At 32.0% G+C, this 20,288-nt stretch overlaps 1 protein-coding gene and 1 pseudogene across 1 annotated transcript in view; both read right to left on the bottom strand.

Annotated features, from left to right (window-relative positions):
- Positions 1-14,423, bottom strand: part of LOC107138389 — a 49,751-nt pseudogene extending 35,328 nt beyond the window's left edge.
- Positions 1-20,288, bottom strand: part of LOC107138388 (receptor tyrosine-protein kinase erbB-4) — a 780,863-nt gene that overhangs the window by 493,854 nt on the left and 266,721 nt on the right. The window lies entirely within an intron of this gene.

Consider the following 20,288-nt stretch of genomic DNA (forward strand, 5'->3'; position numbering starts at 1 on the left):
ATTAAACAAATTCTGCTCTCAATTTAATAAGGTATTTGGCCAAAACATTAAATTTTTACATATCTTATTTAAAGTAGACTCAAAATAGACAAATTCCTCCAATGATATTAAGAAAAACACTCTTTTTTTGTTAAAGAATAAAAGCTTGATAAAGAAAAGATGCATAACATTTAGTAATAAACATGATCTCTCATCTCAAGAAGGTAGTTTCCCTTAAGTCAATCAAGATCATTAGCCTATAGATTTATCACTTATTATAATTGGTAGAAATTTCTAGAAAGTAGTTGGAAGACAGACAAATCTCAACTAGGGAAAAACAAATAGAAGTGTATTGATAATTTTTGCCAATTATAGTAATAAGTATTTGGTTATAAAATGTACTTATGTTTAAAAAACAAAGAAACAAAAATGAGTATTTCACAAAACTCTTGAATTCTTATTAAAGGTGACATAAAAAGTTGTAAATTCTAACATCAGCTGGTATTGTTTTTTTTTTTTCTATTTATCATATAAATTGTGGCACTACAATTTGGAAGCTGTGCAGCTTGTTACTCCAAGACAAATCTCACCTAAGAGGATATGGCAGCCTTCCACACTGTGGTCTGATTGCATTAGACCTAGAATGGCTAAAGAAAGAAATATTTTGACAGGGGAGATTGTACTTGAACACATCAAAGTGTCAGTTCAGATATGTGGCATCTGAGAAGCACCCTCCCCTTCTCCCCACTGCATAAAACTTGCCACCTCTCATTGTCTCTTCCAGATGGTGTGCTGAGTGCTCTTCAGCTTTATTCCTAGAGAGCGCCAGTCAACATCAATCTGTTATGCCATTTTCTTATAATACTAATGTGGCTTATTTATCAATGCCAATTAATCAATGGCACAGAACATTCTTCCTTAGCAGCAAAAGTAGTCTCATTTCCTTTAATGCTTTTTTTTTTTTTTTTTTTTTTTTAAAGAGCAGTGACCAGATCAGCAAGCCATGCATCTGGCAGACTGTGGCCACTTAGGAGGCATTCAACTGATGTAAAGGTGAAAGCATTTATTTCAAAACATGATTAAGAACCATATTTGGGGATTATGATTTCTAGCAGAAGGGTAGAGGTAATTTATAATATGAGAGTATTTAATGTTTTTGTCAGAGCATGTCTACATCCAGCCATATATCACCATGGGAGGAAGAAGAAAACCTTATGACATTTGTGAATGTTTAGCTTTCTGTGAGTCTGAGTAGCATCAGCTTGAATAGCTTTTGTTTAAAAGATATAATTGTACTTTGAAAAATGAAAAGAAAATGAAGTAATGATTAAAATGCAAACTGAAATTTAGATTAAATTGTATCCATGAGAATCAATTCATAGAGTGAACCAGAGGAACTTGAGTTCCTTCAAGTCTCACCAGAATGAATGTATTGCCAAGATTATTATTTTCCATTGCTGAGTACTATAATTTTTAGGCAAGCTGGAATTACTATAGCCATAACTCTGAATTTCAGTTCTGCGAGGCATACTCAAATCACTTACCTTCTGAGTTCTGTAACTAGGGCAAATGATGTAAAATATTAAATGGTTCTACTATGTATGGAATGAAATAATAGCTATGGAACCAGATTACCCCATAGCATGAATGTGACAGAGAAGGAGGAAGAAGAGGTCACCATCAATAATTGGGATACAATAATCAATAATAAAAATGACCTTAACAATCTGTAGTTCTTTCAAATAACTTCTTTGTCAACCTCATGACATTTAGCAAAAGTTGTTTATAAGAAAATGTATGCTTTGAAAACAGTGGAATGGAACATGGCATTCAAGTTAATTTCATGCAAGCATTCTAAAATCAATATTTTGTACTATGTACTCAGTATTGATTATGTACACAATCTTCCAGGGGAGGTGTTAGCAATGTAAAAATGTGTAGTTCCAACAGCATGAAAGAGGAAATATAGGTGGGAAGAGGAAAGAGAACAGTGTAATGTCATTCATGAATAATGAATAAGGAGTACATGCATAAACATAACTTTGTATTATACACTCTCAGTTTATAAGGTATGCAAAAGAAAATAATTAAACAGTAAGGTGCCTGCTTTTGTCCATTGTATATCAACATCACAAATCTATCCTTTTTTCACCATCCTCCAAAGGCTATATTGCTAAGCCCTCAACCAAAACATTGGGTTTTACTCTAGAATTTGTCTTAGAATAAAATCAGAGGTCATGTCTGCAGAATTCTGACAAAGCAAACCACTACAATTTTGCTTTGAAAACATCACAAGGCAAAATTTGAAATAGAAATTTATTAAAATGATAAAAAGTAGGAGAGGGACACTGAGAATGTAATCTCTGCTTTGCAACAACTACACGCATGCTAACCTGTTCTCATTTTCAGGTTTTGAAAGAGAGAGAAGAGTAGGAAAAAAATATATCCCTAGGGATTCTGTTTTTCACCTTGCCATTATTTATTTAATACTTTCTCAAACTTGATCATTTCCCTTATGCTTTTTAAATTTTTAAAAACATTTTCAATATTATTTGTTTTCAGAATATGTTATTTTTTAATATTGATTTATTTGTGGATTATATTTTTTTTCATAATGGTGGGATTTTTTATTACATTATTTGTACATGTACACAATACAATGTTATAATTTGTCCAATATCATTCTCCAGTATTTTCAATTTCCCTACTCTTCTCTCCCCCAGGTCCCTTTCCTCTATCCTACTGATCTCCTTTAGATTTTAAAAAAATCCCCCCTGCCCTGACCTTTCCTCTCCTTTTTCCTCTCTAGCTTCCACATATGAGAGAAATCAGGATTCGATTTTCTGAGTTTGACTTATTTTGCTTAACACCTAGGCTATTTCCATGGTTTGGCTATTGTGAATTGTGCTGCTATAAACATGGGTATGCATATTTTGCTATAGTATGCTGACTTTCATTCTCTAAGACAAATACAGAAGAATGGTATAGCTGGGTCATGTGGTCTTTCTATTTCTACACTTTTCCCCTCCTCTCACATTGTGTCAAAGTAAAAGAAAATATCTTCTCAAATTGTATCTCTGTTTTACAACTCAGTTCAAGTTTTAATTCTTCAAAAAACCTTCCCAGGGATTACCAAGATCTCTTTCCATTTTGACCTCCTGCATTTGTATCATTATTTACTGGTTTTGCTTTATCACTTGGACGCTTGCATTCTTACGTAACTATTTCAAATATCTGCACTTGTCTCCCTCTGTTGTATTATAATTAATATGTTCTAGCTAACATTGAGCACTCACTATATGTTAAGAACTCATTCTTACAAATGATTGATGTGCATTTCCTCATTTAATCCTCCCAACAAACTCAACAAAACCAGGTTTTTGCCTCCCTTTCATTGATGTTGAGGAACTTACCCAAGGTTACATGAATGTGGAGTTGGGATTTGAAACTAGGTCATTTGATTCTAGAGCCATGTTAAAACCCTCATGATTCTAAAATTTATTTCAATAAAAACTGTCATCTTCTTGTCTTTTGAAAAGAACATTTTCCTGCCAGGTAGGTTGTTGCCCTACTGGAGGCTAAGACAGGAAGATTGCAAGTCCAAGGCCAGCCTCACAACTTAGCTAGACCCTGTTCAAAAAAATTTTTTTTAAATAACTAAATTAAAAATAGTTTGGGGGTATAGCTCAACAGTGGTGTGCTCACCTACCATGTGCAAGGCCCCAGTATGTGCTGCCTAGAATGTGCAAAACAAAAAATAACATTTTCTTGATTATAATAGAAATACATGTTCACCATTACAAATGAGGTTAAAAAAATAGAAAAAATTATGAACAATGAAGGTCACTTATAAATCTTCCCACTATACACTATCACTGGGTGGGTTTTGTGGCTATATGTGTGCCCCAAATTTTGTGGTGTCTATAACTTTGAACATATAAATTTGCATTCTGCATTTCCTTTTAATTCTATCTCATGAATATTTCCCTTGTTCTAAAAAATATATTTTACTATTTTAATAACTGAATGAAAGGTATCTTTCCATACTGGTAAAGGAATAATTCAGAATTAATAATTAATTTTCCTTTACGATGACAGCATAGATTACAGATTATTAGACTCTACTATTATTGATATTGGGGAAATCCTCCAATGCATTTCTCAGCAACATTGAACTAAAATTGTAAGGAAGGTTTAATTGTACTTCAAAAGATTAAATTATCTCGTATAAACATAAGCAAGTCTTCAATTATGCAAACACATCCAAAGAATGGCAAGAAGACCTGATATCAATCGCTGTTTCCAGGAGTTTAAGGAAACAACTCCCACTGGTCTTATCCAAAGACAAATGTGGATGGTACTGCCAACCTTGTGATCTAATCTGGCTCACTCTGCCTACATCAAATTGTTAATGAAATAGAAATAATCCAAAAAAGTCTTCTGTTCTTCTCTTGTGTTCTCTGAAGTATTTCTCCTCTCTACTAGCATTAAAAAAAAAAATTCTTTTATTGACTCATTTGCCCTTTCTTCTATTTGCAAAATGGAGGTGGGGGAAAATTCAGAGGTAGATAATATATTTTAAACTTTTGTCCATGACTGAATTAAATGTTGTCTAATGTTATAGGGGTATGGGTAGGATATGGGCACCTAAGTTAATGGGCTTTGTATCTGCCAGCAAAACTCAGGAGAGTCTTTTAGAGCATTAGATGACCTTCCATTGAGCTGGCTTAGAAATGTACTGGTCTCCAAGAGCTCCATAATGTAGGAGATTAACTGACCTCTCTGGATCCTTTCCTGAATATGAAAATGGTAGCTAACATGTATCTGCAATGCACTAGTCAAAAGGTTTAACATAAGAGACTTAATTTATTGTAATAAGACTCTTTTAGCAAAGAGGAGAACTGTAAATCGATATGTTTTAAAAGCTCAAATTAATTGGATTAATATTTCTTTTCATGCAGCTTGAATGTGGTTATATGATTAATAAATGTGCATAAGATGAAACATATTCATCAAGTGTACTATCTCTCCTTACTAAACAAAAGAAAGAAAAGAAGGAAAGAAACAAGAAAATACAAGGATGCCACCTACATTTAAGAAACAGAAATCAACAGTGCGTTTCATTTATTTATTCTGTAATAATGTATTGAACAACTATATGAAAAGCTACAATTAAGTTTTAGCAGTAGAAAAGATGAAAACATGAAATCACTCTAGCTTACAAGTTAGTGCAAGAATAAGAGGAATATAGGTAAAATATAAGATAGAAAGAGATATTATAACTGCTATGGCTAAAAATTATTGGTGTGCAGAAAATGAGAAATAACTGATAGCTCTGGAATCAGGAAGGAACTTATGAAGAAAGTGATAATAAACCTGTGTCTTGAAGGAAATTGGAAATGCAAAAAATGAAGAACTAGAATTTAAGAAGAGAAAGTCATAGGAAGACAGGGACTAGGTTGGGAAATCTTGAGTGTAAACCTGGGAAGCAGCCATTTCTTTACTTCCTATGAGCTGGATTTCTCTGTGCTCAGCAAGTTCTCACATATTTAGCATCTAAGATATTTTTTTCTGAAATTTTTTTGTGTGTTTTGGGATTGATTCTTATGTCTGTTTCCTCAGCTGAGAGAATACTACAGGATCAGAATACTTACAAGTTTCCTCTGGTTCAAAACTCTGACAATGTAGGTCATTTAAAAACTGACTAAATAGCTTAGCAAGTAATTAAAGAATTTTTGATATCAATAAATTCTTGGAAGTCAAATTATTCATAATTTGAGGAAAAACTACATAATTGTTGTGAAGACTTCTATTTATTTAAATTCTGAACAGCTCTGAGGCCTTATCACAACTTCCAGTTGTGATCTGATTTATATCAAAACCTGCGACTGATGTCTAAACTAAAACATCTAAGAAGAATAAATCTGCTGGAGAAAAGATTTAGAATTGCACTTCTATGCAGAATGCTATGCTCCCCTGTCAAAAAAATTAGCATTTTGTGATTAAATTATTACCATTTCAAAAATCTTTTTAAAGAACTCTTTTGCCCATTCTGGGGATGAAGAGGCAAGTGGGAGAAAGTGTAGAGTTAATGTTGGCATCATTCCTAGACCTTGTAAAACCTAGAAATAGAAATTAATGTGGCAATATATATGTTTTTCCTATTTCTCTTAAATCTAGGAATTTGTGACTAAGTTCCCAAAATGTTGTAAAGAAAAAGCAGTGAAAACCAACACACAGAGAATGTTATGAACAGTGTATCACCACAGTCAGTGAAGTACATTAACAAATGTCTTGATGCATTCATCATCAATTGGTGAATCTAGCATGATATGATCTATGCAATGAGTACAGACTTAACAGTAAAAAGGAACAAAATAATAACATACTCTGTACAACATGAACAGAGCTCAAAGATACTAAGTGAACAGTTTTTTTAGGAAACCAGACAAAAAAGATGACATATGTATTGTATAGTTCCACTAACTTGAATTTTGTGAAATGGCAAACCTACCAAAACAAAAGCTGAGATAAGTTGGTTACTTGAGGCTAGTTATAGGATAATTGGAATGTAAATGAACATAAGAAAATTTGAGAGTGACAGACACCCTTTTCTAAAAGATGAGTATTATGATGGACCTATAACTCTATAATATAGTTTACTAATACTGATTAAATTTAGCACATAAAATGGTTATATTTCATCATATATAAATTATGCCTCCAAAATTGTTAAAAATTCAGGGTCCTTCCATTTGATAGAAAATCTAATGTGAAAATCTAATCTTTTGTAAGTCTACCAAATAAAAATAATTTCAAATTTGGTTAGAAAAAGTTAGGTGTGCTTAATTATAGGAGTCTTTGGCATGAGCTCTCATTTTTCCTTCTACAAAAACAGGAAACCATCATAAATTTGTTTTCTCATTTAATATCCAATTGCAATTCTTCAGAAATTAATGATGTATTAAAGTAAATTCTCTACAGTAGTTATCACTGGGGTCTAAAATTTAACTGGAGGCATTAATTTTAAGTTTTTACAATACCTACTTCTGTATAGGTTGAATTTTACTTTGGGAAATTATAACTCAATGAAATTTTACTTAACTAAAATGTTTAAAAGTATAGCTCTACAATTCAATGAAAGAAATATTGATTCAGAGTCTACCTTATGATCAAAGAATTAATTTGAATAAACTTTAAACCATTGTTCAATTCTTGATGGTATATACCTAACCATTTTAAGGCTCCATGTGATAACAGATTTGTAAACATCTACATGAGTTTTTGTTAATTTGGGCTTTACTAAACATAGCTCTGTGTTGCCTGAGCTCAAGTAGGTACTCTCCCCTAGGAAGTGTATATACTGGTTTTGTGGCATGGTTATAATAAAGAGATGAGATTTTATAATGTCAAGTATAAAACCTTGTCTCTTCATGTTATTATCTAAACCACAATGTTGGGGTTACTATCCAATTCCTTCCTCTTCAACCTTATTCTACCCAGGTCAAATTCAATCAGTCACTTAAAGAGAAAATTTAAGATATCAGGAGCTAGCATTTTCATCCAAATTGGTTATAGTAGTGCTGAATGGTTGCTCAAAATGCCAACTTCTTCAGCTTTCAATTAAGTAGCTGCTTCTAAGTAAGCATCCTTAGATAACAGTTCTATTTTGCTGACCAATAGGGATTATTGTCTCTGCAGTCATCTATTAATACTTTTCTACTTTCTCCAGAATCCTTTGGATATACTCATGTTTTTCTTCAATGTAAATGGACCTTGAGTAAGGCATTCATAACCTAGTCAAATATCTGATTTTTACAATGTAATTATACAATTACTAATTGTGTTAGATATTATTTTATAGAGATTATATATAACAAGCAATGGACCTTCACTTAGTCCTCTCTTAGAATTCACCAACTCAGTTTATAATATATGATGAACGTTAAGTACTGTATTCCTGACAACCATAAAAATATTGATGGACTTTTATATTCCACTCAGAAAAGAAAGGTAAGTACCATATGTTATTAAGGGTATATATAGTATATAATACATTATAGTATAGAATACATATCATACATATATAAATGTGTGCTTATATAATAAAATGGATTAGAGAGAACTTACGAACTAGGATGACACAAATTTATATCTTGGAAGACATTGTGACTATCAAAAAGAAAAATATCATTCATGACACAGAACAGAGGCTGAAGCATACACTTGGCTGGAGATGAGAGCAAGCAGTGTTGGTGGATCTTCTTAGTTTCATGCCATTTTAATCGGGGAACAGTAGGACAATGAATTAAATTGATGGCATTGATAGGAGAAAAGTTATTGAAAACACAACAGGAATTTGGGTGAAACCAGAATGTTTTAATCAGGGAAAAGTTACTGAGCCACAGAAACTGTTGCCCCAAGTTGAGCACTAAGCAACACAAACATCACATCTTTTCTTATATTTGTAAAATTCAAGAAATTCTTAACCCATTTATGAGTTAACCCACACAGTGAAGAAAGAAAACATTACTTTATGTCATTTCTTTATGGCAAAGAAATCTCACAATTCCAAAGAGCTTACGTGCAGTTTGTTAAGTAACCAAAATCAGTTACACAAGTCATAAGGTGTATGTTTTAGATATTTACCTACTGTGGTGGGTATGTGTTCTAAAAAGAATGTGCATATTGTTATCTCTTTAATCTACAAACCTAATCTCTCTTCAACAATCACATACATTCATTGATTAAATTGTAAGCATTTTAATTTAACATCAAAGTTTTTTCAAGAAAAATTGAGAACTGCCTCCGGCCTTCTTAAACACAATGTTTCGAACACAATCCAAGTATGCCTGATAACTCACTGTAGGTGATCATAAATAACACAAATAATTATATCCCTTAGCAAATGATGATGTCCTTTGAACCTTCTGAGTGTATAGTCATTTTTCCACTCTTAATCTCTTGATTTTCTTCCTTGTCTTACAATTATGTTTGTTATGGTTTTTCTGTTTCATCTATTGCTACTAGCTGATATTCGTCTCAGCTCTCACTGTTTTTAACCTACAAATGATAATCTTCTTACACATCTATTAATTTACAGTTTCAAGTGAGTATGGAGTTTGAAATATTATGTAGTCATGGAAAGAAAGGTGTACATTAGCTATAGACACTACTGGAATGATAAAGCGTGTATAAGTTCTCTCAATGACTCTGTTAATTTTAGAGGCACAGTAACTTCCTTATTTACTTCCTTATTTATTCTCTGTTCTAGATGCATGAGCTTACCAGATATTTTTAAAATGCCATTCTATTTAGAAATAAAATTATATATTAAATTTGTAACACTATGATTACTTTCAGAAAACAGACATTGGTAACATGATACAATCTGAACTGATAATATTCAAATAAATTTCAATCTAAATTCATGAATCTGTTTATTTTTTTAATATTTGACAACCAATATCTGAAAGAATTAATTCAATTGCCTCCTCTTTATGCTCTAGCCAAAATACACATAGCCCTATTGATGTTTGTTTTCATTCAAATGAATAATAAGCTTTTGGTGTTCAAAAAAGAACACACAGAAACACATTTATTAATTTAGAAAGATGTAAAATAAGAGAGTCCCTGCTTCCTTACCCACTCATTTCTATTTTTTTAAAATTAAATACGCTTAACAGAAACTTATTTTTAAAAAGATATTGACACATAAATTGTTATGCAATTTTCATATAATGACTGAGATATTTTGCAAAAAGGAAAAGTTTTAAAACTCTGGCTGGTGATTATGGAGTTAGTTTATTTATCAAATATAGTTTAGGACTAGCAATAGCAGCTCAGTGTTGAGATGGTGGATAAAAATTCTTCCAAATTTTGAGGTGGAAAGCTGCTATTCTATTGAGAGTATGCGTGACTCAATTTAAAATGTCTTCATTTTGAATTCTAGTAAGGAACTGAATTTCTATTAAGGAAGAATCGACATACACAGTTTGCTTTTTATTTGCAAAAGGGCTTTCAATTGAAGTTCATTGAAAACTAACATATTAGCCTATGAGGCTAAAAGCATTCAGTATATATTCGTTCATTTGTTCATTCATTCATTTATTCCTTTGATAAATATTTATTGTGTACTTCACTTGCACCGGGCGGCATTCTAGGCACTTGGGAAACAGCAGGGAATAAACTACAAAATAATTCCTGCTGTCAAATACCTCATATCCTAGTGGGAAGAGAAAACAGAAAAATAAGTAAATATGTAATATATTTGATAGTAATAAGGAAAAAAGAAAAGTAAAATGTAAAAATAAGGCTAGGTAGCATCAAGGACAGTATACTTTTTATCATGTGGTCAAAATAAGGCCTTGTTTAGAAGACATTTGAAAAACTATACGTAGAAAGTAAGAGAGAAGCCAATCAGACATCTGAGGAAATACAGAGGCAGAAGAAAAAACAAATGCTGGCATTCTGAGGAAGGAGTGTGCCTAACGTGTTCTAGTTATCAAATAAAGGAACACTGTTTCAGGAGAAAAGCAAACAAGGAGGAATGGTAGAAGAGGTTAGAGAGGTGAGAGGTAGACCATCAGAGCAATTCCTTGTAGGTCCATTTGTTGATTTTTAGTTGGAGATAAAGGAAGCCGTGGAAATTTTTGAGCAGAATGACATAGTATGACTTACATTTTAATATTTTAGATATTTTTATTAATAATGGACTGAAGATGGTTAAGAATAGAAGCAAGGAGACACAACAGAAGACTATTACAGTAATCCAAGAACTAGAAAAGAATAGTTTGTACAAAAGTGGTGACAGTAGGGGAATTGACTCTAGCTATGTTTTAAAGGCAGAATCTCAGAATGTTTGGTATTTCGATGTGGACTGTGATGTAAAGAAGGCGGGATAACTCCCAGATGTTTTACTTGAGCAACTGGGAGAATCAAATTGTGAACTATCGAAATGAGGAATAAATTTAAGTGTCATCAGTACATGACATTAAAAAATTACAAGGCTGGATATGATTATAAATTAAAAAAATATGAAAATTATGTCTTAAAACCAAGTTTTCTGGGGCATACCAACATTTAGAGCTTTAAGAGGTAAAGACCAATGAACAGAAGAGACAGAAAACCAAAAATACAGAAAGAATTTTGGGGTTAGAAAAACCATGATAAGAAAGTGTTCCTAGAGAAAGATTGACCCTCTATATTGGATGCTGCTGACAAAATAAAAAAGATGAAAACTAAAATCTGAGCATGCAACATTGCATGCTTTTTTTTCACTTTTTTCCTTGATAAAAATCATTATGCTAAGTGGTAAGGTCAAATGTCTGACTGTAGTGACTTCAAGAAAAGATGGAGGAGAACAATTGAAGATAGAAAAATTAAGCCATATAAGAAGTGTTTCTTCTTAGAAAAGAAAGAAAAACAGGGGACTACCTGATAGAAAAGCAGGATGCAAGAAGAATTCTTAAAGAGTGGGAAAAATAACAATATCTTTGCAGGTAGATGAAACTTCATAGGGAAGGGAATTATGAAGCTAATGTCTATGAGAAAATAAAAGGCGATGACATTGACTATTGGATGATTGACAAAGGTCAAAAAATAGAAAAGCCATCTATGACTGCAGAGAAGATGACCCATAGGGGTACAGATGGCAGTAAGGATATAGCTGTGGTGGTGCAATGGTGGAAGATTCTAGTCCATTATAGATATATGTAGTGTAGAACTCTAAAAGTTGAAAAGCACCACATTTCCTTATGGTATCAGCTACAGCCATGAAATACTCAGACATGTAATCAAAAAATACATTAATACAAGTAAGCATCTGTGAGACAATTTGCATAATAGTATTTGCATTTTTTCTAATACTCATGACAGTTTGACATCTACATCCTATGTTTACATTGGGAAAAGTCTTCAGTTATATATTACATGTTTCATCAGCTTACTTTTCTTAGAATCAAAATGTCTGCAAATGTATCCTATTTAATGTGAGTAAATATCATGAGTTGAAGTTTCCGAAGTGACACCACATAATTTTATAGAGTTCTGGAGCCCATTTACTAACATGTTAAATTAAAACTTAATATAGGGTTCCCATTAGGTCTCTTATTTAATATCTAGATTCAAAAAACACTTTAAACATGAGTGGGATTCGACCTAAACCTTCAAATAAAAATTAAATACTTAACAATGCCAAAGTAAATGAATTTCAAATGAACATCTCCAAATTCTGCTCAGATAATTATGATATTACCATATTCTAGTGAATTCTTCATCTCATTAGTTCTATTATTTCCCATTGATTAAAAAAAAACTTAAAATAGGTGAATTTGCTTCACTTCTCCATAAAAACTAGTGCTTCCTTCTCATATTTCTGTGTGCATAGAAATCACCTAAATCTTGTTAAAATGCAAATTCTAATTCAAAAGTTCTGGAGTGGGCCTGTACCTCTGTATTTCTAGCGAGATCTCAGGTTAGCACAACATGCTTGGAGAAACAAGAACCTAAACCATTTTGCCTTTGGCATTTGCACAGCAGTTGATATAATAAATTAACTATTTCAAGCTTAATTGTTAGGATTACCTTTGGGTCTCATTTAAAAAATAAAGTGGGAGTATAAAACAATATTTTGTTTTATATATTTCAATAAGAATATATCAATATAGTATATTCAGACAGTTTCAAAGCCCCCTTAAAATATGTTACAGGCTTTAATTAAAAACAAATAAATAAAATTATTACAATTCTTCAATGCAAAAGGATTTGCTCCTTATTTTATTTACCAGATTATTACCTGCGGCACAGAGCCTAATTTCACACCAATCCGCTCATTAAATAACAACATCAAAGAATAGAAATTAAGTTAAAATGTGGTCATCTATGTTGGATCTGACACACTGATCACACCACAGAGAAAACAAACAAACCAAATAGCATTATTTAAAATTACAATCCTGTAAGTGGCAATAAATGTTTAGCTGAGACTCTGCTGTGCTGTTTTCCCACACCTGCTCCCACTTGCCAGGTTAGACTGGCTCAATCTGCTTTGCTGTGGGATCACAATCATTTGAACAAACCCCCTCAGGGCAGCAATATCCAGGCAGCCAGTGCTGTCTCAGAAGAGCTCCTGACATGATTCCCCATGAATCTGTAATTTTGTTTATGTATATTAAAAATGTGGCATGGGGAAAAGATAGCATGCTACCAACTGGTGAGGAACTTCCTAACTTGCTTTCACAAAGATATATCTTCGAAATATGTGGAAATTCAGTCAGTGTTTATGAACTAAAGAGGATCAGGGGCATACTGTCAAGGTATGATTTCACAAGCATTGTCATACAGAGGGCTAGTTCCTACAAAGCACCCTTGGAGTATATGACCTAAAGAAAGATTATATAATAAACTTATGTCATATTTTGTTAATACGAGGTACTTTGAGAGAGTTTCACTTTATTTCTATACTCAGATGCTATGTAAGGTCCCAGAAATTGTAGTTCATTCTACTTTAGATCATTTCATGGTGACAGGGACAAATCTCTAATCCACCTTTACAAACATGCACACACATATCCATCACCATTGCTCAGCCTTTATATGGGGTAGAACAGATATTTCAATGTTTTATAATATTACTTTTTGTCATGGCATCCTTCTTGTTGTATTGCAATGAGTATACTCAGGAAAATATTCATGTCATTAATTACTATTATTAAGAAAAAAGGAAATAAGATTAATGTTTTACTACACTGACCAGAAAGATCACTCTGCAGAAGATTAGAATGTGTGTGTGTGTGTGTGTGTGTGTGTGTGTGTGTGTGTGAGAGAGAGAGAGAGAGAGAGAGAGAGAGAGAGAGAGAGAGAAAAGGAGGAGGGGTACATATGAAAGTCAATCAGTCTGCTGGGGGTAAAGAAAACATCATTTACCTCTTAACTATGTGAATAATTCAGCAAATTTTCATTTTGTAACTAATGCAACTTCAGTTTCCCAACCAAAATATTAGAGTGCAAAGGGTACATGCAATTCACTTAAACTGTCTTTCATTTCTGCTGTATAAATAAGAAACCCAGAGAAAATACATGAATAAAATAATTACATATTTTTAAGACAAAATAGACTATAATCTCTTGGTATAAGAAATCTTTAAGAACATATAAACTCTTTCAAATCACTGGGTATGTACACATAGAGCATCTTGTGTTATTTATTACAGATTGCATTTATGTACCAAGGAGCACTGATTTCTTTCCCATACACTACCTCACTTGATTCTCAAAGTCATCTTAATACAATGATGAATTAAAAATTGCTTTGTTCACTAGCAATTTCAACTAAAATAAACAGCATTACTGGTTTTGGTTTCCTGAGTCAAACAATTTGTCTTCACCTTCTCCTTCTCCTCTTCCTCCTCATCAACATCATTATTGTATTTCTTAAGAATCATGTCAGCTGCCTCTTGTAGGATGGCATAGCAGTGAGTTTGCTCAAGAAAATTAGTTTGAAAGTCAGAACCCAAGGATTGTAGGACAGGGTTATCAAAATACGAAGGGGAAAGATAATAAAATTAGGTACATTACTTTGGATATCTCATTGAAGGACATAAGGAGATGATGTGAATGAGGACCTACACTTATTAAATACTGTATGTGCTTCATTTATACCTAATAATGATCTGAGGTCACAATACTTTTTCTCATGTTGTCCTTGGCTAGTGAGGAACAAACAGAAAGCAGACTCCAATCTTGATCTACATATTTCTAAAATAAGCATTTTTCGAGATTGGAAGAAATGTGTAAACTAATAAAAAATTAGCAAATTTCCCAGATAAAATCCTTCTTGCTTGTCATAGCCTGAAAAAAATATCACAAATTATAATATTTGAGTATAGATGGAAGAACTCTATAGGAATCACTGTTCTAAAATTTAAATTGAAAACCTGTGGATTCTAGATTGAGGATTAAACCAGAAGACTAAAACAGAAGAATTAACTAAAGATCTGGACCCATTTTTGTTATCCTTACGACAATAAAGAAACTTAGATAAGCTTGAAGTTCTGATTGTTTGGCCCACAGTTTCAGAATCCTGAAGTAATTAAGGTTTGCTTTTTCCTAATCAAGATGAAGAATTTTTAATAGTTAATGAAAATTTAACCAACAATCCTTAACAGTCAGCAACCAATCTCTTTTATTATCTAGCATTTCATTTTTTACATTGTTGTTTTTATGATTATAAAAACCAAACTTTACCTCCCATCTTCAGGGTCTTCAAAAGTATATATTTCTATAAGCCTAAAAAGAGAACTTTATTCCAAGAAATAAAATTTACTAAAACCTCAGTACTATAATTACTATAACCAAAAAAGTTAAACCACCTTGCTCAATGTTGCATAAATAATCAAGGAATTGTTAGGAATTCACTCTAAATGCGATGTCATGCTTCAAACATAAAATCCAATTCTCTTAATGAAGCAAACAAACAAACTTCTTTGTACTTTTTAATATGTATATGTTATCTATTGTGGTAATCTAAGGAGAAATAAATTATGTTCCCACTTGTAAACAGAATCTCATTAAATGCATGGATATGTGGAAGAAATGTGAAGAAATAATGGTCTAGTGGCTAAGGAACAATGATTGTCAGTCAATAAAAATGGTCCCCAATCTGTCACTGACTCCAGTATTTGTCCTTGAGAAAATATCCTCACCATTTGGAAAGCTCTCAATTCATCCTGTTTATAAGATATTTACAAAAAATTTTGGCATTTAAATTTTACTTAACAATATTTCAAAACTCCAGTACATATGAATCATATGTACAAAACTGTACAAAAATATGTATAAAAATGTTTATAAGGATGTCATTTTCAATATAATTAAAAATTAAATGGACAATTATGATACTCTCCTAATTTAATTAAAAATTAGATTTAAAAAACAAAGCATTCTCAATACCATAAATTTTGGATAATTTCATATATTACCTGTATTTTTTTTTTAATGTGTAGTGCTCAGTATGGAGCCAGGGTCTCACACATGCCAGGGAACAGCTCCACCACTGAGTTAATCTCTCAGTCCCAATAAAACAATATTTGATATGTTTTACTATTTTGAAAACTTTTTTATTAGATGCTATTATTTAGATACATTACAAAAGCCAAAGGAAATAATTTGAATCTACAAATATCTATTGGAAGATGCAAACTGGGTTTTTAAATATATATATATATATTTTATACACACACACACACACACCACACACACATATATATACCTTTATTTTATTTATTTTTATGTGGTGCTGAGGATCGAACCCAGGGCCTTGCATGTGCTAGATGAGAGCTCCACCGCTGAGCCACAACCCCAGCCCCTCAAACTGTTTTCTTTATGTAAAGAAAAGTGACTCAGAATTTGAACAAACAACAAATACCCTCCACTGTCTCAGGAAGAAATGAGAATCTAACAATACCTTATACTTTATGGGGATAAAAATAAATCTTTATTTCTCATCTTCATATTTTACATGTTTTAGAAAAATTGGTAGCTAGTCTTCAATTCCCATTTATTTCTATCCTTGAATTATATCACTTTTCTAAAATTTTCAAATAGAAGAAATATATAGATATAGCCACAAACAGTAAATAAATCAAGTTGTTAGCCCAAAGTAGTTGTTCTAAAATATTATATCCTTAAATTATATGTTGATTATAAAAATAGCAAAAACAAGTTTTTATTCTAACAAGATAGGGGAAATACTTGCCTTTTTCTCTTCATACATAACTGGGTCTGCATAATAGTGTAGTGCCCAAATAAAATCTAGTTCCAAAAGTGCGCTTATGGATATTACTTCATTTTAACGACTATTTTTTTTTAAGTAAATGTGGAACTCACCAATTGCATGTATGATTTAGGTGAGTAGTAAAAGCTTTTGTATTTTATGTTCAATTTCTTATACATCTTCCAAATGCCTCAAGCAATGATTATCTGAGAGGAAAGTCATAAGGGACATCATCATTAAAATCAAGAAAAAAAATGGACTCAAATGAATGCTACTGGTATATTTACCATATTGTGAAACACATTGTTAAAAAGTAGATAATGAACTCGTAGGTGGATATTAAAAGCCAATCATAGGAGAGCCTATCTCTAGAGATGCTTATAACATTCTGTCAAATTTAAGTATTTATTTATTCAAAGAACTTTTGAAAACAAAAAAACAAATTAATGCTCTTTATTGGGTCACTATGTAGTAAATGAATGTCAATATTACCTTTACTGTTTGTCATTTACCTTGAACATGCAATATGAATATAAACTAATGAAAGGATTTCTATTAACCAACACTTCCTCTTTCCACCTCACAAATTATACTTTAAAATCTATTCTGGGACAACTGCTTGGAAAGCCAGGGGGCCTCCTACCAATACACACATACACTTTAAGGTGAGAAATTCCAGGTTAAGCCCATTAAATGCTCTGACCCAAACCTAAGAAAGCAGCACTTGTTTAAACAATGACTTTTGTTCCTATCCCTGAAAAGTAATAAGTCAACCATGAGAACATATTCATTAGAAGGAAGAAATGAGGACACAGTTTGGGTATGGTGTTTTAAAAATGCAATAGGTAGTGTAAGTGAAGCAAAAGAAAATTAAAATGTTTTCATTGAATAACAATCTAAACATTTAATGAGTTTAACGATTTTACTTATGAAACTATCTGCAAAAGTGGAGTGTGGGGGATATGGCATGCTGGGACAGCTAGAAAACTAGGAGACCAAAGGAATTTTTGTGCAGTAGTCAAAAAGAAACAATAGAGTTAGAAAAAATAAAATCGGTCCTGCTATTTCCAATTTGTGAAGTTTTACACTTGAAAGAATATGGCATTATTAGAGATAGGATAAAAATCCGAATAAAGTTGGAATCTACCTCCTCTACAGAATCACAGAGAATAAAATTCAGACTCTCAGCACAAGACAGCTTTTAACATGTTCACAATGCCATGGAGCAGATTGGTAATGGTGACAAAATAGCTTCATGGCTTTACATGCTTTTATAATGGCTTTAAGTTGTTAAATAAAAGGGTGACAGAAAAACGAGAAATTTTTATTTTAAAAGAAATGGGAGTTGTGCATATAGATCGAAATATGGACACAACTATACCCAGGTATATGGAATGAAAATAAAAATTAACTCAATCTGTATCCAGAGTGAGAAAACCTGGATTCTAATCCTGATTTTGTCTTTAAAAAAAATCACATTTCCTCTTTGAAGTTTATTTCCAATACTGTAAAATTAGTAGCTCTATCCGAATGTTAATAAAGAGACTTTCTATAAAATTAATGTTCCTATGACATCCAATAGCATAAACAATTTTTCTTATGGAAGAAAATAAACAACAGGAAATCTGATGGAGAGAAAATGATCTATTCTCCATGGATCAAAACCAAGAGGATAATGAGCAATTGATGAAGAGAATTGTTAGGTAGGATATAGAAAAGAAAATGTGAACAGAAAGATAAGAATGTAAAAACAAGCTAATAATTGTATCATCTTTGTATACCTAAAAAAAAAAAAAGTGGTGTGTGTGTGGGGGGTGTGTGTATCTACAAAAACATGAATATTTGGCAATAAATTGATATTATCTTTTAGAAAAAAGCAATCCCAAAATGGGATTCAAATCAACACCCTGTTTTTATTATAGAAATTAAAATACTATCTAATAATTCTGATCAAAGACTACTGAAGGAAAAGAAGAAATAAGAGAAAGGCCAAGACAATCCTCATGTGATGACTGAATTCATGAGGGATAAAAAGGCTTCACTATTGAGATATTTTAATGACCTAAAGAAGTTAAGATGGATAATAATAAAAGCACAGCTTTGTAAAAGCTTTATTTTTAATCTTATTTTGCAAAAGAAAAAAAAAGAATCAAAATCTCTTATTTAAGTGGAATCTTTGTTTTACTTTGTTTTGTCTTACATAAGAAAAGATAAAAGCAGAATCAAATTCTGGTTTTATGGGATTTTAAGTTGATAAAATGTGGGGGACCTTTTTAATTAAAAATAATATAAAATTAATATTAAAAATTAGCTAGAAATCTAAGTATTCAGTTTTAATGAGAAAGTAAATTACAACAGATTATTTTGTGAATCTAACATGGACACATCACATTCCACAAAAATAGCATATCTTGAACAATTAACTGACTGATATAGTGTTATAATATTTTCCTTTTTTTATGTGTAATCTGATCACTTCTTCATATGATCAAGTTTCCAACATAATTTTCTACACAGAGAATAAAGGGAAAATTCTAATTTTCCTTCCTCATGCAAATAGTTTTTTTTTTTGCTTCTACTTCATAACTTGCTTTTGGTAATGCCCTGTAAATTGTCAGAATTGCTGTCAAACTTGAATAAATGAATAAACATGTCTCAAGTTTATTTCTATATTATCGTTATGATTCAGACAAAATTTCTTGTTTTACACATTGCAAGCTTGCTTGTTTGTACCCTATTACCCACATAAATCCATAGCAGGTCCCACTGCATATGAATAACACTAACAAAACTGTCCCTGTGCTTTTGTATTATGAAGGTAAGTGTTTCAGAGGCAAAACCAGAATGGAAAGAGTCAGCAATGTTAATTCAATTTTGTTTAAACATCTTTATGTCACAAACTTTACAAAACCTTATTTTTACAAAACCAGTTATGTGAGCCAAATGTTATGGCACTTTCAAAGGCTTTGAAAAATAGAAAGTAGCCTGCATGGATTAATTTCACAATCAGCATAATTCTGTATGCAAATAGTGATAGGCAGGATGAAACGTAGAAAGAGTAAGGAATGAACTCATTTTAGAGACATATAACAGTGAGCATGAAATACAGTGGGCTTAACAGTTGGATCCATAGGCTCAAATATTTTGGCATCCAATTTTCTGTCTGTAACTCTATGGAACACATAAAACAAGAGGACTATTAGTCATTACTTACATGTAAAAGCATGTCTGGAACTGTGTGTGTTTATCAAACAAGCAAAAAATTGATAATCCAGGAATCTCCCAGTATGTTCATATTTTATTTGCAATTACCATCTATAGTGGGTTGAATAGTGTCTTCCTTGAATTCATATGGTTTTATTTGGAATGAAGAAATCTGCATTTTAGAGGGAATGCCTTCAGTTTTTCTCCATTCAGAATGATGCTAGCCTGAGGCTTAGCATAGATTGCTTTTACAATATTGAGGTATGTTCCTGTTATCCCTAGTTTTTCTAGAGTTTTGAACATAAAGGGATGCTGTACTTTGTCGAATGCT

This window comes from Marmota marmota, unplaced genomic scaffold (genome assembly GCF_001458135.2).
Source record: "Marmota marmota marmota unplaced genomic scaffold, marMar, whole genome shotgun sequence".
In the NCBI taxonomy this organism is placed as follows: domain Eukaryota; kingdom Metazoa; phylum Chordata; class Mammalia; order Rodentia; family Sciuridae; genus Marmota; species Marmota marmota.